The sequence below is a fragment of the Sorex araneus genome, chromosome 2 (assembly GCF_027595985.1).
Source record: "Sorex araneus isolate mSorAra2 chromosome 2, mSorAra2.pri, whole genome shotgun sequence".
NCBI classification, from domain to species: domain Eukaryota; kingdom Metazoa; phylum Chordata; class Mammalia; order Eulipotyphla; family Soricidae; genus Sorex; species Sorex araneus.
In genome coordinates this window covers 105,936,425-105,964,042 of record NC_073303.1, presented here as the reverse complement: position 1 = coordinate 105,964,042, position 27,618 = coordinate 105,936,425, and the positions used below count along the sequence as shown (strand labels likewise).

Genomic DNA, 27,618 nt, shown 5'->3' with positions numbered 1-27,618 from the left:
CCACTGTGGCAGGGTATTCCCTTTTGTTCTCTCTCTCTAATTAGGTGTTGTGGTTTGCAATAAAGATGTTGAGTGGCCATTGTGGTCAGTCTCTAGTCTACATTCAGCACGCATCACCCTTCCCCCGAGTGGCCTCCAACCACATTTAACTTGGTGTTCCCTTCTCTGAGTTGCCCTCTCCCCAGAATGTGAGGCCAGCTTCCAAGCCATGGAGTCAACCTCCTGGTACTTATTTCTACTATTTTTGGGTGTTAGTCTCCTAATCTGTTATTCTATATTCCACAGATGAGTGCAATCTTTCTATGTCTGTCTCTTTCTTTCTGACTCATTTCACTTAGCATGATACTTTCCATGCTGATCCATTTATATGCAAAGTTCATGACCTCATTTTTTCTAATAGCTGCATAGTATTCCATTGTATAGATGTACCAAAGTTTCTTCAACAGTCGTCTGTTCTAGGGCATTCGGGTATTTTCCAGATTCTTCCAGCCCCAAGTTTTATTTTTAAATTTTGGTTGGCCATTTATTATTTGTACAAATCTGAAGTGATTTAACTTTTTTTTCTTCAATCTCCAGAATCTCTGCTTCTTCAGAATGGGAATACATATGGGAATAAGTACTAGGTACTACCAACCAAAATAATTCTTAAAGTTTTATAAGTAAAAAAGCAATCTTTTTTCTTTCTTTTTTTTTTTTTTTGCTTTTTGGGTCACACCTGGCGATGCACAGGGGTTACTCCTGGCTCTGCACTCAGGAATCACCCCTGGCCATGCTCAGGGGACCATATGGGATGCTGGGATTCGAACCCGGGTCGACCGCGTGCAAGGCAAATGCCCCACCCGCTGTGCTATCGCTCCAGCCCCAGCAATCTTTTTTCTTAATTATTACTTTTGAGGTAACATGGTTTATAATAGTGTTAATATGTTTATACTATTATACTTATACATTTGATGTGAAGAGTTATTGCATATCTACCACCACCACAGCTTGCTTATGTCCCTTCTAGTCCACTCACCTCCTGCTCCCACATCATACTTTGGTACCTTCAGTTCTGCTGTTCAAGGATTCATTTATATTGTCACTATCATCCTGTTGTTCATCGATTTGCTCGAACGGGCACCAGTAACGTCTCCATTGTGAGACTTGTTGTTAACTGTTTTTGGCGTATCAAATATGCCACGGGTAGCTTGCCAGGCTCTGCCGTGTGAGCAGGATACTCTCGGTAGCTTGCTGGGCTCTCCGAGAGGGGCGGAGGAATCGAACCCAGGCCCACTGCATGCAAGGCAAACGCCCTACCTGTTCTGCTATGGCTCCATCCTGAAACATATTAATGTGAAATAATTTAATAAATATTTTTTCTTGCTTTTGAGTTTAAAAAATATCTGAAACACATTGGCTAAAACTTAAGAAATTGCAAGTTAGGTATTAACTTTAATTAATAATGCATTCTCATTGATTCACTCGGACAAGTGTACTATAGTCAAATGCAACATTAAAAATAGGAAAAGTTGATAGAGGCTTAATATTAACTTGTCAATTTTTATTCAATCAGGAAATATTCTAAATTTAAAAAATATAAGAAGATTTCTTAAGCAAGAATTCCTAGGCTCATATATTTTCTCAATTATCACAGCTATAAGGTCATATTAAAGTTTAAGAGAATGCTTCTTTTGACACATGACACAAAATTTCATACTTCTTGAATATATTAATTCATTCTACGAAGTATGTTTGAATAGATGGCTGAAAGCAAACCGTATACTAAACACTGTGCCAGACACAGATGTGTTGATGAGTAACTCAGAGTTTAATTGATTTTATCTTTTTCCTTTATTAAAACATAACCTCTGGGTGAATCTAAGCCGCATTTATTTTTCTCACACACTTATTAATATCATATATTTAAAAGACCGAAATGCTTAGTTTTCAATGAGTACCCAGATTGAGTTCAGGCATCTGTGTGACATGTTCCTTATGATTTCTTTCTGCAAAAAATAAGTGAATGTCAACCTAGACTGACCATCTCAGTCCAAGAGCAAAACACAAAGATCATTAAAGGAGGTAGAGAAGCAGGCACACATTAGTACAATTCCCTGGTGACAAGTAATCAGCAGCACATATCTATGTAAAAAGTTTTATAGTATTTCATTAATGCACCATGATTTTTAAAATTATCTATAATTGAGTCTTAGATGATATTTCAGAACCAATCCCAGAGCAAGTATCAACCTACCAGTGTTTTCAGGATCCCTCCCATGTCCACACCCCACTGCAGCCTGCCACCTTGACAGGAAAATCTTTAAGTCTGGCGTCACATATATTGCTAAATGCATTCAAGCAGAATAACATCTTACATGGAGATAAGTTTCGATATAAACCTCAGCGTTAGTAAAGCCAGAAAATGAAAATTGTACTTTCATTGACAGTTTAAATGACAGGATAGTTAGGAGACAGAGATAGCCACAGCCTTGCAACTTACCCCAACACAAGAAAACTGTGACGATGCAAAGAAAAGTAGGGGACAAGGTTGTAGCGCAGAAAGTTCAATGCTGAAGAAAACGGGGTTTTTCTGTTCTTAGTACTGGAAAATTTGAAATTGTTTCAACTATGTGTTCTATGTACTTTGTCTTCTGGACCCACCCAAACACATTTATATAAATTTTGTAGTGAGGGTACATTATTTATTATTTATCCATAATTATTTATCCATAATTCAGTCTTGGCCTGATTGTAGTTCTGTCAGTCTGATGGAAGAACATCATCGCCATGAAATTGTCTGTAGGTACGCAGGCTAGTTGGAGCTTACTTTTCAAGTTGTCATTTAGGTTTGTCAGATAATGTGTGGTTTTCTATACATTCTCATGATCAGACTAAGAGTTTGGAACTGCTCTTACCATATAAAAAAGGTAAATCTTGTTAACATAAGCCAAATAAACTGCTAACCACAGTCCTGAATATTAGCACTGAATCTTGACTCAAGGCTATTACCTTAATAGGTACAACCGAAATTCTGTTGATAAGAGTGGGTAAAATTAATTCTAGTCTCCTTATCTATGGAATGTTGTTCTAGGAAGAATTCTTGCTGAGGTATACTGAAGATAAAATACATATATTCTCACCAGAAAAAAATAAATAAACATGATGAACTGCTTAGAATCAGGGAGGTGGGGAGTCAGCTACTTTTCCAGTGTTAATCCTAAAACACTATCTTTAATGCTGGAATCCATAAAGGGGTGCTGAGAGAAATGAAAACCATGTAAGGACTTCCTTGAAAAACTACAATTGAATTAGCAAACTGGTGTCTGGGCAGTCGAGTAAGCTAGATTTATTGCTTTACTTTTGATCAATAATGCTTTCTTGGTCTGTTATTTTTGTTATTTTTATCTTCTCCAGACTGCTTTGTTTTTTAGACACTTTGTTTTCAAATGCAGCACATATTTAAACATGTGATGGACCTATTTGAATAATTACCTAATAAAGCAAACACTTGTGCAGTCAATTTGAAACCAACAGCTTTTTACTCTTTATCTTTACCCCATTGTGTTTTTCTGGAACAGATAGCCCCAACTCTAAATTTCATTTTCATTATTTTATTGTTTTTTTTTGCTACAGTTTTACTATATCTATCACTGTTATAACTCCAATTGATATGAAAGTAGAATGACAACATATAGAAATTTTATTCATCATGTGTACTTGAAGCAAGTTACTGTTGATAAAAAATGGATCCTTGCTGTCTACAATTACTATTTAATCTCATGAATATTTCACAATTTGTGTATTCATTTTGTTGGACTAAGTATCCTTCCTTCGTATTTCACTAATATTATATCATTTCTGTCAATATCCTTCTATTTAATCTCATGACCCATGGCTCATTTGTTTGTTCACTTAGATTCCACATCAAGGAGAGAATTGGTTATGTGTGATAGCATCAACAGGTTCACATTTACTAGGTAATTCCTATTTTTAGCCCTAAAATAGGTGAGATCACTACCACTGGCAGCAGATGATAATCCCTATTGCTCCACATAGTCATCAACATTTTATATAACCCAACTGCATATTTTGTCCAACTTGCTCTTTGTGAAATATTACCTTAGTCATTTAGTTTATATTTTCCTGTTAATACCATTGAGCCACATTCCATATGTTTCTAGGCATTCTTGTTTATTTTCCTGTGAGATGCTTACATATGTCTTTTAGTATTAACTTCTTTTAAATAAGGAAATTCATTGTATATTTTGTATAAGAGCTCTGTGTCAATTATAAGTGTCAAACATACCTTCTTACTCTGTGTGGTTTATCTTTTTCACTCTTTGGGGTGGGGTAGTTTTTGATGATTAAGGGTTTGTGTTTTTATTTTCAACATAGTTTAATTTGTTAGCTCCTCCTTTCTCTTCTGCATTTTTGTGTCCATTGCAATTTATTTTTTATCATTTTATATATATGTATATATATAAATATATATATATATGTATATACATATACATATATACATGCTTGTTTTGTTTTGTTTTGTTGTACTATGCTTCTCTATGTGTAGCAAATAGTTGTATCACTGAAACTCAGTTTTCAAGATTTCTGTTCACTCCTATACTCAAAAGTTCTTCTGACCTTTTATTTCCTACCTTACTGGTTAAAACTCCATTGTTAAATATGCCATAACAATTTAAAAATTATTCTAAAGCTGAAATTAATAATTACTGAATATAGACTTAAATATAATTCTTCATTTCACCAACATTACCTTTTCCTGAAAGTTCAGAGACTACAGTATTCTCCTTTCTTGGAAACTTATTGTTTTCTTAAATCATAACAAGTGGACTCTGGGAGCCTTTTAAGTCATCTAGGAAGGGATATTTTTCTAAGAAGAAAAGAAAAAAAAATAAGGTTTTCTTTCTAATCCCATACACACATACATTCCTTCTTACAGCCAGATTCACATCAAGACACAAACATCTGCTCTGATTTTTAAACACACTTGAATGAATTGTTTACCTTAAAAATGGCACAATTAAATATATTTTCATGTTTCTATTCAGCTATGCAATGTGGTTCTTGGCTCAAGCTTGTTCCCAACCAAATATCTTACCAAACACAGAGATATTTTTTATCTTTATAATGATACATATGAGGTTTCAAGTATATTTTTCTTATTAAAAAATAATATTCCAGAGAAATTCTTTAATCAAAAATTAGAAAATGTATCTCCTAACTTTTGATCTCAAATAAAGATCACTCAACTAGCTGCAGTGTACTTATAATCCAGTAGAGTATATTGAACCAGCAATTTCAAAGTCTTTGTTTTTTTTTTCTTCCATTTTATTGTATTGAGTGGATATTCATTGTTCTAACACATTTTGGAAGTAAAGGTCCCAGATTTTCAGTTAACACTTAGTATAAGTCCTTCTTCTTGATTAAGTGTATTTATGTCTTTAAATATGCAAGTATCTTTTGTTGTTGTTGTTGTTTAAAAAAAATTTCTAAATTTTCAGAAATCCAGTTTTGACTGATATGTGGTGTGAAAATCAAATATGGTTCTTGATTCAAATTAGATCATTTTTCAAATAAGCCTAAACAAATAAAACCAAAAGAAAAATGTATTTTTGAGTCATTTTTAAATCAATAACCTTTTATTTAGATAATTTGAGAGCACTTTATTGAAAGTGAGAAAATTCTGATTTTTGGGATAGTCATATAAAAGTCACTTCAAAATGTTAATTTATAAAAAGCTTGTAAAGGAAATAATTGTGTACCTCAATAAATAGATAATATTTCTTATAAAATCACCTTTGGATATTATCCTGGAAAATCTCTATTGATGAACAGGCATGGTTATGCACACAAGGAGACTCAGGAATGGCTAAAATGCTGAATCTTAGTAGTCAAAAAATGTAAAATTAGAAGTCATGAATGAAGAGATCATTTTAATCATTGAAAGAAGTTGAAATAATTTGTTCCTTGGCAATTACAGTTGGGAAGCTCAAATAGCTTCACTGCCAAGCAGCTCATTTAATATAAGTAGCAGCATGACACTCTTGGTCAAGTTATTGCTGAGAAGGGAAAGTTGATGGTGAACCTTGACATCAGACCTAAAAAATACACCCTGTTACAGCTTTCTATTCCAAACTTTTAATATGCATCCCAATTATTTGTGGCTCTTGGTAAAACGCAGACTCTAACTTAGCAGATCTAGGTTAGGAACAGAGAGTCCCTCTTCCTGACAGGTTCCCAGGTGATACTGACAGCGGCAGATTATGAAGCACCTTTGAGCAGTGGGACATCAGTAAGCAGATACTTTAAGAGAACTGTTACAATAAGTAAATAAGTGTGAGGCTGAAGTATTGCTCCATGCCTCCAAAAGTCTTCTGATGAAGAGATAGCAGTTCTCATAATGGAAACAAACTATACCACAGATGAAGTCCAAGAGCCCTAAAGCTCATAGGACTTTACAAATTGTTTGGGAGGAGAACTAAACTGAGGAAAAAGATGGCCCAACCAACCACCGTAAATCATGGTGTGCCCTGTATCTGTGTTCTACACTGTCACTACATTCACAATCCAATATGGCTAAATAGCTTGAGAATACATCATAGTACATGAGGCAGTACAAAAGGGTTGATGAAAGCAATGACAATTTCTCAGAATAATAATGAACATAAATCTAGTGACAAAATTACAGAATCATTACAGTGAGATGTTTAGAACATTAAAGCATTTTTTTTTACTCTGCTAAAAACACAGTAGTGCCATTTTAGGATAAAGATCTCACTTAGGGAAAAATATCACATACCTACTTTCTTGTTTTGGCAAGCCATTTATAATTCTCTCTGATAGTAAAAATAATAATAATAATAATAAGCATGCGATAACAAGTCTCCTCCAAGCCAGACCTATCTCTCAGATTCTTCTACACACCCTTCTTGGTGGATTCATGACCTCGAGAAAAATGTTATTCTGCCCCTTGATTAGATACGAAAATTGACTTGCACCTTAGACTGTAGGGTTTAGTCTTACAAAGGTCCCTATGTATCTTCCTGCATGTCTACTTCTATTTGGTTTTAGGGGCACACCCAACTATTTTCAAGATTTACTCCTGCAATCTATGCTCAGGATCACTTCAGATCATGTTCTGGGACCATATGGAATGTTGGGAATTGAAACTGGGTTGGCCAAATTTCTTAATTCCTTAATACTGCTATTTTATGATGTCCCTTGTCCAGTCCTTCCTGGCTACCACACCCCCCCCCACCCCATCCCATACACACCACCTCTCTCAAAGGAAGCTGGAATCTATATTAGTTTATAGTAAAGCAAGAACCTAATCCTGGTGGAATTTTCAGGACTAGCTTAGGGAAGTATGATTTCTGAAAAGATATTTTTTAGGGGGAAGGGGGCGGGGGTCACACTGACAGAGGTCGTTTTACTCCTTGCAGTGGTCAAGACTGACCCCTGGTGGTTTTCAGGAGACAGTGTGCAGTGCCTGGGATCAAACTGGCCCCAGCTGCTCTGAAGCCAAGTGCTTTCCCGTTGATGCTATTTCTCAGGCCCTAAAGAGAGTTTACAGGGCAGTTGGCTCTTGTTTGAATCTATGTTTTCCCTAGAGAATAGATGAGAAAGAAACCTCCAGCTGCACAAATCTATTCAGAATAACCATCATCTTTAGCTCTTTTTAAAGGATCCAATCTTAAGACTGTGATTTCGAAGTGGAGGAAAGAAAACTTTCTATCAAATACTTCCTCTCTTATTACCGATACCAACCTTTCACTTTGTACTATGGAAATATGGAACATTACAAGTGCCAACACTGTCTATTGTTGAATTATTTTTCTTCAAAAGTCTAATTTTTTTTCTGAGTGTCTTGATGAGTGCATCCCTTATGGCTATCATGGAATACGATTAACTAAGGCATGTTCTTAGCCCAGGTTTTTAAAAATGAAAAACAAAGATAAAGGAACGGATACAATTATTGACACTACATTTGGTGGTGACAGGGTGAAAGTTAACTGGTGTATATATATTTTTAAATACATAAAATAGGGAAAGAGGAGAAACAATTTGTTGCTACACTACAGACCAATTCCTTCCATAAGCTTCAAAAGGCTCTGAGGACATTTTCTAGCTCACAGCGTGTTTATTGGAACACAAAGAGAAAACTATATCTCAGAGTAGTTCCCAGACCAGAAAAAAATATGAAATTTAACTACCTGGTTTTCTCCTTCTCCTCCCTCAGTTACTTAGGGTTAAACCCATGATGATTTGATTTATTTAGTCCGTAACTTAAATGATCAGATCCCGGGATGGAGCTATAGTACAGCAGATAGAGCATTTGCCTTGCACGCAGCCAACCTAGGTTTGATTCCCAGCATCCTATATGGTCCCCTGAGTGCCTTCAGGAGTTACTTCCTGAATGCAGAGCCAGAAGTAATCCTTGTGCATCGCCAGGTATGACCCAAAAAGCAAAAACAAAGAAGAAAAAAAATGAACAGATCCCACAGTGATCAGTCAGTAAGGCAGATTCTATGTCTTATATTAGGATATTTGACCTACCTCAAAGGTACAAAGGCACATGGCATTACCAGAACATATAGAGAGGCTTCAAATTAGACTCCGTTCAGCTGCTTCAGAGATCTCCAAGTTCTATAATAAATGACAGTGTGATATGGGAATCAGGTAATATAAAAAAACAAAGTAGGCAGAGGCCAGTGAGATAGCTCAAAGTGCTTAGGTGCATTTAGAGGCAAGGGCCCGATTTCTATCCCCAGCACCCTGTGCTCCCCCCATGTGGCCACCACCAGGCTTGGTCCTGGGAGCCTCACCAGGCTCCAGCAGCACCACACTGCTAAACACTGCTAAACCCTAACCTAACACTGCTAAACCCTAACCTCAGGCCCACAATGCTGGCCACGTACTGCCTGGAGTGGGCCCTATATCCCTGAGCTCCACTGAGCCGTCCCCATTGCCCTCTCTCAGAACAAAGGAGTGCTCGAGGAAACCAGAGGTAGAGCAAAGGGTTCCTATGTGATACCATTCGTCCCTACTTTTCCCAAATATTATTATTTAAAAACATCAAGTTATCATGCTGTATTATAAAATATAGTGTTTTTACCCCCCCCCCCGGAAGAATGAAAATATCATCAATTCTCCCAAAAAAGAATAGTTAAAAGTCGTATCAGGAGCCAGAGCAATAGTACCTTGGGTAGGGCATTTGCTTAGCAGGTGATCAACACAAGTTCTGTCTCCACCTCCTATGGTCCCCTGAGTCCACTAGGAATGAGCCCTGAGTACCACCAGGGGTTACCCTGCAAAAACACCAAAAAAACAAAAGTCAGATCATATATAGACATTCTTCCAATATGGAAACCAGTTGTAGTGTCCTGGTGGCCTACAATGACAACACATTGAGCAAAGGCTTTTTACTCATTTATAAGAACTATCTGATCTAGGAACCAAAATCTGGGTTAAAAAAAACTCTATAATTCAGTGACAGAAGGCCCTGGCACTCATGTTCTATAAACTCACATTGTTGACCATTTATGTAAAACAGGGTTTAATGGCCTAAAGTGGTAAGGTTCTCCTTAATAGCCAAAGTAAAAATATTTGAATACTTAAAAACATGTTAGGCATGCAAAAGAACAATTTGTTTTGTAAATCAACTGTTACTGTCACTGTCATCCCATTGCTCATCAATTTACTCTAGCGGGCACCAGTAACATCTCCATTGAGACTTGCTGTTACTGTTTTTGGCACATCAAATACACTACGGGTAGCTTGCCAGGCTCTTCAGGGGCGGGGGGGGGGGGGTGGGACGAGATACTCTTGGTAGCTTGCCGGTTTCTCCAAGAGGGTCAGCCTTGTGCAGGGCGAACACCCTACCCACTCACTGTTGCTCCAGCCCGTTAAATCAACATGCTGTCTACAAACTATTCATGACTATTTCTATGGAGGCTTGGCATAGTATGAATGATACATGTCAGTTATTGCTTCTGCTTAGAAATAACTACACCATAGCAGTCACAGCATTTAGACTAAACTAGATTTGGCCTTTTAAAAAGGTGAACTCATTTGTGTCATCAAAGATCTGGATAGAGGTATATCAACCAGTCTTAAACCAACAAGCTCTTTGTGATACCAGAAAGAAAAATCAGGAGATGATAAGATTTTTACATGTTCAGAAAAGTTTCCCTTGTCCTAAGGAATTAGAGTTTGCCCTGGGGAAAATGAGCAGAAACTACTAAATAGCAATAGATCCAGATGGATGATGACATGCTGGAGAGTAAAGTCACCAAACTTAAATACCAAACTCTTGCTGGCTTCACTTCTCTATAATTTTAAGTGCTATCCTAAGAAAAAAATAAAATTTAATTATATAAGTTATTACACAAAGACTGACAACATTTTGTGATAAAAATGGGAAGACAAATGATATAGATAAACACATGTTCTTTGCTTCATTCTACTGACAACAGACTAATTATATTTATTTAGTATCAAACTTACTAAGGAGGCAAATAATCTCCAATCTGAAAGTGGCGATTGGGAACCCAATGAAAATTCTTTTTTCCTTCCTACATAGAAAGGTATCTTTCCTGGAATCAGTGCTATTTTTTTTCTTTTTCTTTTTTAGTACTTTTCTTAAAAGGTAGTAAAAATACAAATTTGGGGGTCCTAGTAATTGATTAAAATATAAATCACTAGATACATCATTTCCCAGGAAGTCATATAGAAGACAAGAAATCAAACCTAAAGATAAGTCTTGGGGTTGGAGAGATCCTACAGGGTTAAGATGCTTACATTGTATGACCCTGGCCCCAATTAAGTCCTGAGTAACAATGCCAGTGACCCGAACCCGGGCCCCAGCCTCTCCCCCCCCCCCATAAAAGACATGAATCTTACCCTTTTTTTCCTATGTATAGCTGAACTGGAAATATATCTACTGAAGGAGTCCAAAGGTCACAAAATTCTGGACAGGGAATTGTGTAAAATTGTGAAATCATGATTTCTCTTTATATAGGCCCACTACATTTGCGAAATATACATGATTGTGTAATCTATTCAAGAATAGTTGACTACAGATTACCATTAGTCTCACTTTTCAGATGAGTGAACCAAGGCTCAGGGTGTGCAATTGATTTGTCAAAGACACATTTCCTTACACCAAGTTAAAACAGAGGTCCAGATCTTAAGACTGTAGTTTCTATTACCACAGGCACCAGAGATGTTGAGCCTCCCTTAAAGAAAAGGGGGTGTTGTAGGTAAATTGGGGGTCCATACTGACACTGAATTTTTCCATTAATAATAAAACAAAAATGTGATTAAGTTACCTAGTCACCCTAATCTGAACTATCCCAATGGCATGAAGACCACATCCCTTTGAGATGCAAATTCAGAAAGGGTAAATGAAACATCACCCAGAGAGGGTAGATTCCCTCAGAAAAAGAGAAATTTTTAAGAGTGACTGCTGCAGGCAGATAGGCAGACGGTTCCTGGCAATGAGCTTTTGGGAAATTATAAAATTTAAGAAGAAAGTGTCCAGTCCTGAAGTAGCCAAAGGCATGAAGACTACATCTCTTTGAAATGCAAATCCTGAGGTCTTTGAAGATAAACCAAGGCACTGCCCAGAAAAGGGTGGACCCCTCATAAAGGACATAGTACATAAGAATCAGAAGACAATGGTGAGGCTATGAAATGACCATTAGCTGTCAAGGCTTAGAGATGCCTCCGAAACTTGTACAGGGCTGAGTCTCACCCAGGGCAACCCAGATGGGGGACAGATGAGTCCCTCCCACCTGCTGCAACAGGGCTCTGTCAGCCAAAAAACTCCAGAACTCAATTGCCACCATGCTCATAGCCAACATCCACGGGCTCGGATGAGCCTCATCCACGAGTGAATATTCTGAAAAACTCTGGTATGGCAGGTTTTGTGACCAAAATTTTCAGGCTTGCATGGAATCAGGAATAGACAACCGGCCCCGCCCCCCCTCCCGCCCCATCACCCTGTTCCAGGAGCCTGGCAGTCACACCCATGAACTGCCTCTGGTGCCATATAAACTTATTAGTGGCCATGATGCAGACTCACAAATAAAATTTGGAAGAGAGCAACAAGCTACAGAGATGCCCCTGGACCCCAAAGTCACCATTCTGTTAAAAATTTAACTCCAGCTGTATCACCCTTAATTATTTATTTGTTTGTTTATTTATTTATTTATTTTCTTTTTGGGTCACACCTGGTAATGCTCAGGGGTTACTCCTGGCTCATGCATTCAGGAGTTACTCCTAGCTGTGCTCAGGAGACCATATGGGATGCTGGGAATCGAACCTGGGTCTGCTGTGTGCAAGGCAAATGTCTTACCCACTGTGCTATCGCTCCAGCCCCCTGTATCACCCTTTTAAAATTTTTGAAGTCCTGGAACATGCAGCTGTGACATCTCATACTCTACACCACTGATGTACCAAGAGTGGCACACCACATTTGATGGAGTGTAAAGTAGAAGCAACCATTCTCGATAAAATAGTTGCGCACAGGTTCAACCTGTAACAACATGTTAGTAATCTCTTGTACAATGGCTTAATGGCTTCAGGCTGAGATACAATAATCTTCACACGCTTTCCTCTACGGAAATGTTTTTTATGATTTTCTGTAGATTAGTCCTATTAAGCAATACAAAATAAATTATTTAGGTCCCTCTGCAGTGGCAGGCTTTGGGGGTGGTGGGTGTTGGGTATTGACCCTAAGTGTTTTGGGCTTCATCAGTGAATTTTCCCCTTTCCTCCACCCAGAGAAGTTTGTGGTGTCCTGGCTATCATCCCTAATTTAGTTAAAGTTTATCTTTAACCTTACTTTTGTGTTGGATATTAACCCTAAGTGCTTTAGGCTTCATTAGTGAATTGCCCCCTTTCCTCCTCCCAGAGAAGCTTACTATGCTCTTGCTAGCAATCCTAATTTAGTTAAAGTTTATCTTTAATCTTTTCTTTGTATTTTACCTCTCATTGTCACTATTCCCCAAGTAAGTCTTGATCATTTATAAGCCAAAACTTTCTGGTAATTGTGAACTTTGTTCTGCTTGTATTTGAAGTGCTCTGTATTTGTACCTCCTTTACTATTTCCCCTGTAGCCTTTTATATTTTACTATAGAGAAATGTTCTTTGGTTAAAACACAAAAATACCATAAATGCTATGGTCCTAATATTAGGAATTTGATTGACTGAAATATACCTACTCCTGGGCTTAATTCCTTGCCCATAATTACTTGATTCAGTTGCTATAGTTCATATCACCCCAAAAGGGAGGTCCCCCGGTGGGACTGGAATGAACCTGGGGCAAGTGGCAAAGCTACCCTGACATCAAAATGGGACAATCTAGAAAACATAAATGCATGATCTTGATGCAAGTTGTTATGACTTAAGAGACAGAACCCCTCATGGGGAAGGACAAGCTGAACTGACCTGAGGACTTAGTCTGGGATTTATGGTAAAAACTTGCTTGCCCTCAGAGCCCAGTGAACTAAGTGTTGGGATCTTTGTCTCTTACTGTGTTTATCCAAACAACTACAAGTATTGATAACATACACAACTAGAGAGAAACATAAAGGCAGTGTAGATGTCCCTGGGAGACAGAGTGTCTCCTTGTGTTAATCTCCACAAAAGAGAATTTTATCTATGTAAATGATCTATGTAAACTTCCAGATGTCTTACCTTTGTCAGTGATCAATCACACATATGTTCTTACCTCAACCCCTCTCTAGGTGTTCTATAAGTATGCTAGCAGCTCTGCATTAAATGGGCCATTTGCACCATTCTGTGGTCCCAGTCTCTCTGTCTCTCTGTGGGGAGGACTAGAAAAAGCTCTCACCCAAAGCACAAAGGCACTGTCTCAGCACCCACACTACTTTGTGAATTCAAGTGGGAATATTAGAAATAATAGTAGTGGGAAGTGTAATGGTGGTGGGATTGGTGTTGGAATATTAAAAGTAATAAAATCTATATCACTGTATCACTGTAGTCCTGTTGCTCATAGATTTGTTCAAGCGGGCACCAGTAAGGTCTCCATTAATTCCTGTCACGTTCAAGGTCAGGATAATGAGGCACATTATTGTTATTGTTTGTGGCATATCGAATACACCATGGGTAGCTTGCCAGGCTCTGCTGTGCGAGATTCTGCTAATAAATTATTGTGAGTAATAAAGTATTAATAGTACTTAAAATTATTAATTAATAATCATTAATTATAAAAGTATACATAATGAATATATAAAAATAAAATAATTTTTTAATCAAGGCTTTTCCAGTAACTATGGCAGATTTTATGTATGCAGAGAAGTCCAGGTCAAGGCCATCTGGAGGACTTACATGAAACTTCCCAAGCGCCATTCTAAGCTTGCATGCCATTGTAAGCCTGTGTTCTCTTGAACATGTCTCTCTTCTTTCCTTTTTCTCTCTCTCCCTTCTTACATATCTCTAAATAAAAGTGCTTCACTTCTCCTGAAATTATTTTCTGTGCAGGGTTTAAAACTGACTGGAAGTCCCATGACCTCGTTGAGTGTCTTTCCTTTCCTGTAAAGTGCAATTCCTCATTCCAGCCTGAGTCATTGACTTCCTGAGAACTCAGGTGGGGGACCCATTCCCATGCCGGCCAGAACAAGTGGACTTGAGGCACAGCTTGACAACTGCCTTGAGGGCTTTGTGGGATGTGAGCATCTATGCTGTGTTGGGGCTCGTAGCAGATTTTATTAGTTCTGTCGCACATCAGGCATTTCCCCAGTGGATAAGGTGGCTTAAGCAGAGGTGGAAATGCTCTTTTCTAGAGACACCCCCCTTACTACTGACTTTACCAAGCCATTTGCCACAAAACTAAGCCTCCTAGAACTCTAAAGACCCTCAAGAACCCAAGACATCCTCTACACACCATCAGGACAATAGGCTCATACATCTTGCTTTTCCTCAGCACTGTCTAAAATTTAATTCCAGTGATAGTTACTAACCCATTCCCCCTAGTTATGAAGCTATTAAAAAGAAAAAAATATCTACTTTACTCTGCATTTCTGTTTAAGAGAACTCTTTCATATCATAGAAGGCTTTCTGACCTCTTCCTTTTCTTTATTTGCCCTTAAATATTTTTTTTTCTGAATTTGACTATTTTTTTCTGTCTTCTGATTCCAGTCCTGGCAGCTTGAAGAACCTGAGTATGCTATTACATTATGACTTTCAAATACATCACAGTTATGTGTCTATTATGGCTTGTTAATGGATAAGTGATGATACCCAAATCTGGGCAGCGACAGAGTATAAACATTTTCCTAATGCACCTCTAGAGATTCACCATGGGCACATACCCAAGAAAAACTATCCCCTGCAGAAGACTATAATAACAAGCCACAAAGACATATAACAGAAATCTGCATTGTCTATAGCTTCTTTGCCTAAAGAAGCTTAGACCTGCCCTCCTATTGCACTTTTCTGTTTCTCCTTTGTAAGAAAGAACAAGCAGAGAAGACTTGGGGAAATGAACTACTTTCAGATTTCTTTTCAGTCTGGGGTGATCATTGTACAAGTCTGCACTAGATGAGCTGGGAGGGTTTGGGGTGGGGAACTGAGAGAGAGAATGTGTTTTTGTTCCGCTGCAGTTAAGTTAGCTGCTGTCTGCTGTCTGTTGCCTGCTGGGGCCTCACTAAAACCTAGGTGGTTCTGATGTGTTGACATATGGGATGTCCATGAAGCTTTTTCTGACACTTAGCAAAGGAAGTTGGAAGTCTAACAGAAGAATGGCTATCCACTCATAGATTAGGTTTTAGATAGTATCTGGTCATAGCAGTATTTTGCAGGGGGAACAAACCCATGAATATTATGTAAAAGAAACTTTAAAGACCTCTGGCTCTAGGACAAAACTAAATGGTGAGGTATATTTTGTGATTAGTTACTGTAGATAATATATTTAAGGTGGGATTTTTTTTAATTGGAGCATCCAGCACTCAGACCATCTCAGAGAACAATGTGCCATTAATCAGAAAATTCTAAAACAAAATCTAATACTGGAAGAATCTAAAGTCAATTACACCTTGTTCTTCTCCTTCCAAATTCTTTATCTATCTTATGGAGTGAATTTACTAGGTTTATCTGTGATATTAAATTGAAACTACTTAATCTGTTTTCTTTTAACTTAATTTTGGGTAAAACATACTAGGGCTAAAGTATTGATTTATAGATGATAAATGGAAAAGATCTTTCAAAACAAACACTAAAAACGAGTTTATCTGATGAAGAACTTGAGACCTCCAGGTATAACAAGTTAGAGTTAATAACAAGAAACTTATGTAGGAGGTGTTTACCGTGTACCAGATATCGCAAATTACTTCACAAGATGCCCTAAAATTTCATCACAATTCATATTTTATAAGTAAATAGCATACAAATAAAGAAGTGAACTACTTTGATTAAATGGCAACAAGTTCCAAATTCATAGCCGCGAGATATTTTATAGCTTACTTCTCCCTTTGGAAGAACCTGACAAGCTACCGAGAGTTTCATGCCCACATAAGAGAGCCTCACAAACTCCCCATGGTGTATTCATATGCCAAAACCACTAACAAGCTTGGTTTCATTCCCCTGACTCTGAAAGAGCCTCCAATATGGCATCGTTGGAAAGGACGAGTAGAGAGAGGCTTCTAAAATCTCAGGGGTAGGACGAATGGAGACGTTACTGAGCCCACTCGAGAAATTCGACGATCAACGGGATGATAATGATGATGATGATGAAGTTCCAGAGAGGAGCTCCAATCCTAATGTGCAATATGAACCAGAAACACATAACCCTGGCTTTATATACTCGGTCAGACTTTTAAAGCACTTTATCTGCTAACTACTCTTCAAGGTAGCAGAACTGAAGAGTTATGGGAAAACATAAAAGATTTATCCTGTGGTGGGGCTGGAGCAATAGCACAGCTGGTAGGGCATTTGCCTTGCAAGCAGCCAATCCGGGTTTGATTCCCAGCATCCCATATGGTCCCCTGAGCAGCGCCAGGGGTAATTCCTGAATGCAGAGCCAGGAGTGACCCCTGTGCATCATCAGGTGTGACCCAAAAAGAAAAAAAACAAAACAAAAATAAACCCTCTGTAACTTCCTTTAAACCATTTAATAAAAAAAGATTTATCTTGTGGTAAAAACAATAGACATGGTGGGGGAAGGGTTAAGGGAAGAATGTGTGTGTGTGTGTGTGTGTGTGTGTATGGGAGTGGGGGGAGTATTGGGGGGAGTACTCAATTGCTGAGTACTCTCAAGTCAACTTTCCAGAATAATTATTAAATGAAAGGCCCAGAAAGATAAAACAGGGTTTAAGGTGCTTGAAAGAAGCCAATCCAAGTTCCATTCCCTGCACTGCTTATGTCCACCCACCACTCCCCCTTATACTCCACCAGGGTTTACCCTTAAGCACAGACCAGGAATAGCCCTCGGCACTGTTGGGAATGGCCTCAAAACAAAACACAAAACCTAAAACACAAAAAACATCACTGTCATTGTATCACTGTCCTCCTGTTGCTCATCAATTTGCTCAAGCGGGCACCAGTAACATCTCCATTGTGAGACTTGTTGTTACTGTTCTTGGCATATCGGATATGCCACAGGTAGCTTGCCAGGGACTGCTGTACGGGTGAGATACTCTTGGTAATTTCCCAGGCTCTCCAAGAGGGAACGGAAGAATCGAACCCGGGACAGCCACGTGCAAGGCAAACACCCTACCTGCTGTGTTATCATTCCAGTCACATCCACACTATCGCGACAGTGATACAAAAACATATTCCAGATATTGCAGTTATGTGTCATAATATGCTTCAATCTTCTCTCTAACTTGATTTCATTTGGAACCTTTCAAATGTTCCTATAGTCAGAGATGACTAAGCATCATGAACTTATCTTTCATTTTAGAGTGTTTCACTATGTTAGCTCCTGGATCATTATTTGAAAGCATAACTTAGATAGTATAATTTTACCAGCAAACAGAACTCCCATGCTTTGTCCTTCACTCTAACTAAGGACATTGTTCCAGGTCTATATTCCAGGACTCAGGGATGAGCCCATTCTCTTTTTCATTTTGATCTGAGTGTGCTATGAATAGATGCATAGAGCCAGATGCTCTGAACAACTTTTCAAATTCCCCTGTCTTACTTTGATCTTTGAACTTCCACTTCCTCTATTTACTTGACCAGAGTAGTATTTCTTTTCTTATTCTTCTTTCCATCACCATCTATTCCAGTCAAACTCCATGCATCCATGAAACTACATCACAAATGCCATCTTCCACAGGCAACAAGTTTTGGCTCCATATTCCTAAAAGAAATAAAGGAATCAGTACTGGGCAAAGTAGAAGCTAGACTGAAATACTGTCTTCATAAGCACCATAGTCAATGCATAGGAGCTCTGAAGCTCTGATGACCTCTTAGAATTGTCCTGAATTACCGCAAAAGGGATAGTGTCCTTACATTCCTTTGGACTCCAGCAACTAGCTCTCAGAGCCTTGGTTAAGAATGAAGGGCATTGGGGCTGGAGAGATAGCATAGCGCGTAGGGCGTTTGCCTTGCACTTGGCCAACCCGGGTTCCATTCCCAGCATCCCATATGGTCCCTCTAGCACCGCCAGGAGTAATTCCTGAGCGCATGAGCCAGGAATAAGCCCTGTGCATCGCTGGGTGTGACCCAAAAAGCAAAAAAAAAAAAAAAAAAAGAAAAAAAGAATGAAGGGCATAAAAAATAGGATCTAGCTGTGAATTGTCAGCACTCTTCGAAGATTATTTCTACCAGAAAAGGAGCAAAGACCTGGGTAGAAATTTGAGGAGCACACTACTGGTATTTACAGCATCAACACTGTAGGCTCTCTTACACTCCATGTTGTGGGTCTTGTCTTCTTTAGGTCATGGAAACTAGAAATTATATCCTCAGTAATCTTAGACACCTTGTAGCTTTCCATATACAAGTACATAAGAGGAACTGGATAAATAATTTGCTGAGATGAAGTTACTTTCTTTTGTTTCACAGAACTTTTTCTTTAAAGACATATTAATGAGGTGTGCCAGACATATGCTATCTTTTACAGAAAAAGATAGTGAGATATAGGGTGATAATTAGAGTTGGCGAATGACACAGTTAATTTAGAAATATAAATAAATAAACCTAAGTTTCAGATTCAGATTAATTTAACAAAAATAAAATTATTTAACCAAAGGGAAATAGCAGCTCAAAACAGTCTATAGTCAGGTCAAAAGTTAATAGCCCTGTTCCCTAAATCCCTTCTGAAAAAAAAAAATCCCTACTCTTGGACCTCCCTGAGGTGCTTCCATTTGATAATTTTTTAGACTTCCTTTGGCACATATTCACATGCAAAGAGCCAGAATTTTCAATTGAGATTTAAAGCATCATTGGACCAGTGCCAGGGTCTCGACTGTGGAGCAAGCAGAAAGCATCCTCCAAGAATATGTAAAACCGCCACAATGAGGAGAATGACCTGAGATACCATTCCTGGAATCAATTTCAGCAGACTCTTCAGAGTCATAAACTCAGGTAAAGTCATAAAAATCCTTTGTATGAAACAATAATTTTCTTTCCTCTCCATTTCTGTTCATGGCCCTTCCTCCCTGACCGCCCTATCACGTCTCATAACACACATCCTAAATCATATTCTTAGCCGAGAAAGTCCCTATGATGTAGTCTATTTCTAAGAAAACATGGGAAAGCACCCAGCTGCTTGACCCCAGGCATATACACGAACCTGTTTATGTTGCTCAGAGCCGGTCTATCACTTAGCAAGATTGTCAATTATTACCAAGCCTGGAACTCCAGAATATAAGGGTTTGGTAACACTCTCCATGGGATCCAATTCCCATGGGACAATTGGCATTGTCCCCTTGCACAATTTTCTCCATTTCTCTTGGGTTCTTGATGTATGGAAGGGAACACCTGTAGAAATCACTTAAAAGTGTGGTGTCTAGCAGTATGTGTTGAATGGTTGGACCTATTCTATTTTATCTCTTCAATGACAGAATGTGGATTTGTGTACACCATATCCATCAACTATTCGTGATCATTAGTAAAATCCAACATTTCTAGCTCAGCACCCCTGACTTACTAATTCCATGTTGTTTTTAACATTCTGTTTCCTACTTTTTGATACAAACCCTGCACATCAATAAGTTCTTATAATCAAGGTAATTCCGGTGATTGCCTATTTAGGCTCCTTCAGAACAGTACTCATTGATAGATACTTTATAATTCCTCTGCTGGGAAATAAAAAAGTCTGTATTCTCCTAATAAAAAAAATCCAGTGAATTTCTCACTCCGAATTATTGATGCATTTCACTGATAATTTATATGTTTGCTGGATTGGGGATGAAAATTTATATGTTTGCTGGATTGGGGATGTCATTCACAAGTTTCATATGAAATACACATATACTTTTTACTTCCACATACTTTTCCCACACACATAATACATTTTCATACTTGCAATGTCTTCAAGCTCTATTATTTTCCTCTGTAGAGAAGTGATTTCTCCTTCACATGGTTTCAAATCTCACTAAAAACTCACAACCCAATTCAAAGGCCATCTCTTCCTTGCAATTTCTGTTGATCATTCATGTAAACTATACGTAGTTCCTATCAGTTTCTGCCTTTGTATTATTCTCCAATTCTGTTTCTATTAAAAAGTTTTTGAGGACAAAAACCAGATATCAGCTACTGCTGTATTTGTACAATGTCTAGAAGAATACACAATAAAGAACTGAAAAAAACTAATCTGACTTTTTGAGAATCGTCCATATTGTTTTCCAAAAGGGCTGAACTAGTCGGCATTCCCACCAGCAGTGAAGAAGAGTCCCTTTCTCCCCACATCCACGCCAACACCGGTTGCTTTTGTTCTTTTGGATGTGGGCCAGTCTCTGTGGTGTGAGATGATATCTCATTGTTGTTTTGATCTGCATCTCCCTGATAATTAGTGATGTTGAACATTTTCTCATGTGCCTCTCAGCCATTCGGATTTCTTCTTTGGAAAAGTTTCTGTTCATTTCATCATCCCATTTTTTGATTAGGTTGGCAGTTTTCTTCTTGTGGAGTTCAACCAGTGCATTGTATACCCTTGTTATCAACCCTTTATCGGATGGGTACTGCATAAATATCCTTTCCCATTCTGTAGATTGTCTTTGTATTTTGGTCACTGTTTCTTTTGAGTTGCAGAAGCTTCTTAGTTTGAGATAGTCCCATTTATTTATCTTTGTTTTCACCTGGTTGGCCAGTGGCATGTCAGCTTTGAAGATACCTTTGGCTTCAATGTCGTGGAGGGTTTTGCCGACCTTATCTTCAATGTACCTTAGGGATTCTGGTCTGATGTTGAGGTCTTTAATCCATTTTGATCTGATTTTTGTACATGGTGATAGATGGAGGTCTAAGCCCATTTTTTTGCATGTAGCTGTCCAGTTTTGCCAGCACAATTTGTTAAACATGCTTTCCTTGCTCCACTTCACATTTCTTGCTCCCTTATCAAAGATTAGATGATCATATATTTGGGGGTGTATGTCAGAGCATTCAACCCTATTCCATTGGTCTGCAGCTCTGCCTTTGTTCCAATACCATGCTGTTTTAATGACTACCGCTTTGTAGCAGAGTTGGAAAATTGAGCTCCCATTTGACCCAGCAATACCACTCCTGGGAATATATCCCGAAGAGGCAAAAAGGTATAGTAGAGATGACATCTGCATTTCCATGTTCATTGCCGCTCTGTCTACAATAGCCACAATATGGAAAAAACCAGAGTGCCCGAAAACAGATGATTGGCTAAAGAAACTCTGGTATATTTACACAATGGAATACTACGTAGCTGTCAGAAAACATGAAGTCATGAAATTTGCATATAAGTGGATCAACATGGAAAGTATCATGCTGAGTGAAATGAGTCAGAAAGAAAGAGACAGACATAGAAAGATCGAACTCATATGTGGAATATAAAGTAGCTGAGAGGTACAAGCTTACAATGTTGCGATTCCTGGCAGACATTTCTCTGGACTTAATTACTAGATACTAAAATACAGAAATCCAAAACTATGCTGCTGCTAGTGTGGCCTCCTGACTTCATATCTCTTCATTCTCAGCAATGGAAAACAAATTACCAAATGCTTTCTTTTCAGCAGATCGACATTAGGGGGGAGAAACTCCAAATCAATAATAGTGAATTTTTTTGTTTAAATATTGAATGTAATCAAAGTAAAGTGAAAGTAAAGTGAAATTTACCAGTTACACATGCGGGGTGGGGGGCTGGGGAGATGGGGGGAAGGGGGGAGGTATATCGTGATTCTTGGTGGTGGAATATGTGCACTGGTGAAGGGATGGGTGTTTGAGCATTGTATAACTGAGACTTTAACTTGAACGCTTTGTAACTTTCCACATGGTGAATTAATAAAAGAATTTAAAAAAAACTAATCTGAATATTTGAAAAGTAAATTTGAGAAGTACTTCAAACAAATTTTTACATTGTTATTGAAACAAAATATCTGTAAAATAAACAAAAATGTGTAAGAGTGATTAAATACATGTAATCATGTCCAAAGCACATACAGAGAACATGTTTACATTTCAAATGATCTACCTTCCTCCTCTTGGTGGTTAACTCCCAAATGGAAACAGTATTCTATTTCTACCACCATAAAACATTTTAAACCTCCTCACATATATAGAGTAATAGTTGCCTATAACTGTTTTGATATTTTGTTCATTATTATAATTATGCAATTACAATTACACACAATATCTTATAACCTACTTCTCCCTCTGGGAGAAACTGGTAAGCGTCTGAGAGTTTCCTGACCACATGGGAGAGCCTCGAAAGATTCCCATGGTGTATTTATATACCAAAGACAATTAACAAACTGGGTCTCACTGACCTGACCCTGGAAGAGCCTCCAGTGTGGCATCGTTGGGAAGGCCGAGTAGAGAGAGACTTCTAAAATCTCAGGGATAGAACAAATGGAGAGGTTGCTGAGACCACTCTAGAGATTCGGCAATCAACAGGATGATGATGATGATGATGATTGTAATTATAACTTCATTAATTTGTTTTCTGTGTAGCTCTAACTTATTCTTTCATTGCTGAACAAATTCTTGATGGATAGTGGGCTTTTTTCCAGTTTTCAGCAATTATTTATGAAGCTACTATAAAATTTTCTATATGCTTTTGATGCATCTGTCTATATTTTTTAGTAAGTTCTGAAATTGCCAAGCCAAAATATTTCACATTCTCAGCATTAGTTGATATTGCTCTGCACTTTCTGACTTTGAACTACTATCAATTTTCAATTTGAATTATCATCAATTATAGAAGAGAATCTGCTGCTTCAATCCTGACATTGTTAGGTTTAGACATTTGGTTGTCTGTGTAGGACAAGATTTGTATGTTCTAATTTGCATTCCCTTGATTATAAATAGTGATAAAGAAAAGACATTTTCCTGTGTTTTGGCAAATAATCAGCATAAATACCTTCTGCTACTATGGGATATGCCATATAATTCTCTTAATGTTGTTTCTGATGGAATGAAAGTGATAAATTTTGATTTAATCTAATTAATAAATATTTGAATTTATGGTTAATTACTAACATATATGTATGAACATACATGCAAGTGTATCCTTATTTAATTTGTTTCCTCCAGTTCAGAATAATGAAGTTTTAATGTTATTGCACCACATTATTACCAAAGTGGAGGGTTTTATTTCATGTATATAATTATATTTTATCATATCATTTAGAGGGCTTCATTTATTTTTTTGTCTCAGGTTTATTATTGGTGATGAATTTTACTGAAAGTCTTTTATATAACTAGTAAAGTATACACATGGTTCTTATTTTTATTCTGTTAATTGGTTATTTAATTTCAAATATTAAAACAAGATTTTGTTGGTGAAATAAATGTATTATAAGCATAATATCAGCATTATTTTTATATACTAATGGATTCACTTTCTAGCATATTGTTTAGATTTTCTTGCATGCATGTTCATAAGAGATGTTGGACAATGTTTTCTTTTCTTTTTTCTATGGTTTTTGTCAACTGTGTGATAAGGTCATGCTGGGTCCATGAAATAAGTTTACAAATGTTTTTAATTTTTCTGTTTTCTGGAAGAGTTTAAGTTTTTTGCTTTCTTTTTCTTAAATGTTTAGAAGAATTCACCATTGGAAATATTTGAACCCTTAGATTCATTTGTGAATGTTTTTCATTAAAAATTCAACAAAATTTTCTACTTTATGTTCCTATGTTAGTTTCTAATTTGAGATATTTTTTATATACTTTGTAAAATTTCCCTGATTTCTTATTTTTCTATCTGTGAAATTCACATTTTAATCTAATTTATGCAGTGACATTTTCACTTTCAACTTGTAATAAACATAATTTTAGAAAAAAATTAGGTGTACAACAAAACTGAGAGTAAGATATAGAAATATACCATAAAACCCAGGCTCTAAGATATGTACAGTATGTACAACACTGTCTTCATTATCAATTTCCAAATTAGAATAATGCATTTGTTGCAGTTGAAAAACCTACAATGTCATATAATAACTGAACAACTCATTAGAAAATACAGAGAAAGATCCCAAACACTTTGGTAGCATTGGGGTTCAAACAAGTGCTGTAGACTCTATGTATCATAGATATATAACATGAATCCCCCACTGCAATATCATATAGAATAGTTTCACTCATGAAAATTCCTCTGTACTCTATTCCTCCATCTCCCTGAGTCTTTTATAATCACTGATACTTTTACTATTTTGACTATTTGCCCTTCTCTGAATGTCATTTACTTGCGATAATATAGTACACAGCATTCTAGTTAAATTTCTTTCACTTATTAATAGGTATTTGTCTCTCTATATAATAATAAATTATTTTTAATGATCACTTTAAAAGTATCTGTTATGACAAATAGCCTAAAAATAATAATAGATTATTCACTTTAGACACTGAGAAATATTCTTAGATTTATCACACTTTACCTATAGGAAGGGAACTCTTAGTTGTTTCCAAGTTTTTCAATTCTATATAAAGTTTCTATGAAAATTCTATGTGCAGGTTTTTATTAGACATAACTATTCGTCATAAGTGGGTATAAATAACAGACAAACCCTCAACAATAAAATAAGATGGACTTTGGGCAAGTTATTTTTATGAAAAAGATACTAATATTTAATGAATCCTACAATCTAAGCAAGCATTTAAAATTAATTAGATATCTACTAACTTGACTTGGCTTGAAGAGTCCAATAGACTTGAGGGTCTGTTTTGAAAGAGTGATATATTTTAGAACTTAATTTGCCTAAAATTATGTTGCAATTGAACCTATATATACATTAAGCCAGAGGAAGCACATGATTTCTTTTTTTTAATATATTTATTTTTAATTAGTGAATTACCATGAGGGTACAGTTACAGATTTATATGTTTTTGTGCTCATGTTTCCCTCATACAAAGTTCGAGAACCCATCCCTTCACCAGTGCCCATTCTCCACCACCAGTAAACCCAGCATCCCTCCCACCCTCCCCAATCCCATCTCCCCCCACCCCACCCTGCCACTGTGGCAGGGCATTCCCTTTTGTTCTCTCTCTCTAAATAGCTGTTGGGAAGCACATGATTTCTAACATATTTTTCTTCTAAGTTGATAACAGGCAAAGCATATTTACTTCCTAGGAACCAGTTAGATTCCAGTTCTATGTTTTCAGTTATTTGAAATGCTTCTCTCTTTTAAAGAGTAAGCTTGGATTACATAGAATTAGATTAATAAATATCTACTCAACAACAAATACATAACTGACCATAGAATTGGTTAAATATGTAAGAAATTAAAAGTTCCCAATATGGCTGTATGATTTTTAATTTGTAAGACACTGTTACTCCAGACCCGTAACATCTTTAATTGCTGTCAGTGTTATTTTATTAATAGGTATGTAGTGTTATTATATGGTTTCTTTGATTTCTATTTATTTTAGGAACTATGATGTGAAACATCTTTTTTTTAATTATGATTTTTTAATTAATTTGTTTTTTGATTAGTGAATCACCGTGATGGTACAGTTACACATTTTCGTGCTTGTATTTCCCCTCATACAATGTTCAAGAACCCATCCCTCCACCAGTGCCCATTCTCCACCACCAGTAAACCCAGTATCCCTCCCAGCCCCCAATCCCATCTCCCCCCACCCCACCCTGCCTCTGTGGCAGAGTATTTCCTTTTGTTCTCTCTCTCCAATTGGGTGTTGTGGTTTGCAATAGGGGTATTGGTATTGAGTGGCCATTGTGTTCGGTCTCTAGTCTACTTTCAGCATGCATCTCCCTTCCAGCGAGTGGTCTCCAGCCACATTTTACTTGGCATTCCCTTCTCTATCTGAGCTGCCTTTTCCTCCAGCATGTGAGATCAGCTTCCAAGCCATGGAGCCAACCTCCTAGTATTTATTTCTATTATTCTTGGATATTAATCTCCTACTCTGTTATTTTATATTCCACAGATGAGTACAATCTTTCTATGTCTATCTCTCTCTTTCTGACTCATTTCATTTAGCAAGATACTTTCCATGTTGGTCCACTTATATGCAAAGTTCATGACTTAATCTTTTCTAACAGCTGCATAGTATTCCATTGTATAGACATAGCAAAGTTTCTTTAACCAGTCATCCATTCTACGGCACTCAGATTTTTTTCCAGATTCTGGCTATTGTAAACAGTGCCACGATGAACATATAACTTCAGATGTCATTTCGACTATATTTTTTTGTTTCTCCGGGATATATTCCCAGCAGTGATATTGCTGGGTCAAATGGGAACTCAATTTCTAATTTTTTGAGAAGCGTCCATATTGTTTTCCAAAAGGGCTGAACCAGTCGGCATTCCCACCAGCTGTATAGAAGGGTCCCTTTCTCCCCACATCCTCTCCAACAACGGTTGCTTTTCTTCTTTTGGATGTGTGCCATTCTCTGTGGTGTGAGGTGGTATCTCATGGTTGTTTTGATCTGCATCTTCCTGATAATTAGTGATGTAGAGCACTTTTTCATGTGCCTTTTGACCATTCATATCTCTTCCTTGGTAAAGTTTCTGTTCATTTCTTCAGCCCATTTTATGATATGGTTGGATGTTTTCTTCTTGTAGAGTTCAACCAGTGCCTTATATATCCTTGACATCAACCCCTTATCTGATGGGTATTGGGTGAATATCCTTTCCCATTCTGTAGATTGTCTTTGTATTCTGGTCACTGTATCTTTTGTGGTGCAGAAGCTTCTTAGTTTAATGTCGTCCCATTTGTTTATCTCTGTTTCCACTTGGTTGATCAGTTGTCTGTCATCGTTGAAGATATCTTTAGCTTCAATATCGTGGAGGGTTTTGCCTACCTTGTCTTCAATGTACCTTATGGTTTGTGGTCTGATGTTGAGGTCTTTAATCCATTTTGACCTGACTTTTGTGAAACATCTTTTGATACACATGCTTGTTATCTCTATCTCTATTTTAATAAGTTGTCCATAAAAGTATTTGACCATCAAAAATATTTTTTATTGTTAGGTATTGAGTATTTTTAATTTAGAAAGCAGTCATTT

General features: G+C 37.3%; 1 long non-coding RNA gene across 1 annotated transcript in view; it reads right to left on the bottom strand.

Moving 5' to 3' along the window:
* Positions 1-867: 867 nt before the first annotated feature.
* The window catches only part of LOC129402523 (uncharacterized), a 120,562-nt gene continuing 93,811 nt past the window's right edge, over positions 868-27,618 (bottom strand). Inside the window, exons 2-6 of the long non-coding RNA XR_008628683.1 lie at positions 18,164-18,325; positions 9,198-9,305; positions 8,554-8,643; positions 4,751-4,867; positions 868-1,317 (exon numbers count right to left, since the gene is read on the bottom strand). This is a non-coding gene — a long non-coding RNA (uncharacterized LOC129402523). The remainder of the gene's footprint in view (positions 1,318-4,750; positions 4,868-8,553; positions 8,644-9,197; positions 9,306-18,163; positions 18,326-27,618) is intronic.